We start from the raw sequence: 1,231 nt of genomic DNA on the forward strand, positions 1-1,231 counted from the left end.
TTGGTATGCTTTCCTTTATTGGTCAGAGTATTGAGTACAGGAGTTGGGAGGTCATGTTGCGGCTGTACAAGACATTGATTCTGTTTGAATTGAGGTAAAACTTCCTCTGGGTCTAATCTCTCTGAAACGTTCTCTCCTGCAGGAGATCTGCTCCAACCCTCAGTTTCTCATTGAAGGAGCCACTCGGACAGACATCTGTCAGGGAGCCCTGGGTAAGTACAGGAGATAGGAACCTCTGTGTCTCTCAGCACCTTGCTCGAGGTAATCCCCTGACAATACAACCGAAAAGTAACAAAACCAGTCAGCGGCTCGAGCAGCAACACTGAGTTCATCTTCCATCTGAAGGAACTTTCCATTTCACTGTCACTCTCTCAGTCTCCTGACTTCAAATACATCACCCACCAGGGCAATCCCAGTAACGAGCTCACAGGCAAGACTAACCAGAAATAGAAAGACCTGACAAAATGAAGTTAAAAATCACACAACACCTGTTTATAGTCCAACAGGTTTAATTGGAAGCACTAGCTTTCGGAGCGATGCTCCTTCATCAGGTGATTGTGGAGGGCTCGATCGTAACACAGAATTTATAGCAAAAATTTACAGTGTGATGTAACTGAAATTATACATTGAAAAATTGATTGTCTCTTAAGCCTTTCATCTGTTGGAATACAGTGATAGTTTCACTTCTTTCATGTGTAAATCACAAAACCCTTTTTTTTAAAGTTACATTCTCGGGTTAGCTGTTGTCTAGCTATCACCCTTGTTCACAGCTAACCCGAGAATGCAACTTTTTAAAAAAAAGGGTTTTGTGATTTACACATGAAAGAAGTGAAACTATCACTGTATTCTAACAGATGAAAGGCTTAACAGACAATCAATTTTTCAATGTATAATTACAGTTACATCACACTGCAAATTTTTGCTATAAATTCTGTGTTACGATCGAGCCCTCCACAATCACCTGATGAAGGAGCGTCGCTCCGAAAGCTAGTGCTTCCAATTAAACCTGTTGGACTATAACCTGGTGTGTGATTTTTAACTTTTGTACACCCCAGTCCAACACCGGCATCTCCGAATCATGACAAAATGAAGAAATAGTTCAAATGAAATATTACACCACTCCCTCAGCACTGACCCTCCGACAGGGCCCACTCCCTCAGCACTGACCCTCCGACAGTGTCCCCTCCCTCAGCACTGACCCTCCGACAGTGCGGCACTCCCTCAGCACTGA

This window comes from Chiloscyllium plagiosum, unplaced genomic scaffold (assembly GCF_004010195.1).
Source record: "Chiloscyllium plagiosum isolate BGI_BamShark_2017 unplaced genomic scaffold, ASM401019v2 scaf_76560, whole genome shotgun sequence".
In the NCBI taxonomy this organism is placed as follows: domain Eukaryota; kingdom Metazoa; phylum Chordata; class Chondrichthyes; order Orectolobiformes; family Hemiscylliidae; genus Chiloscyllium; species Chiloscyllium plagiosum.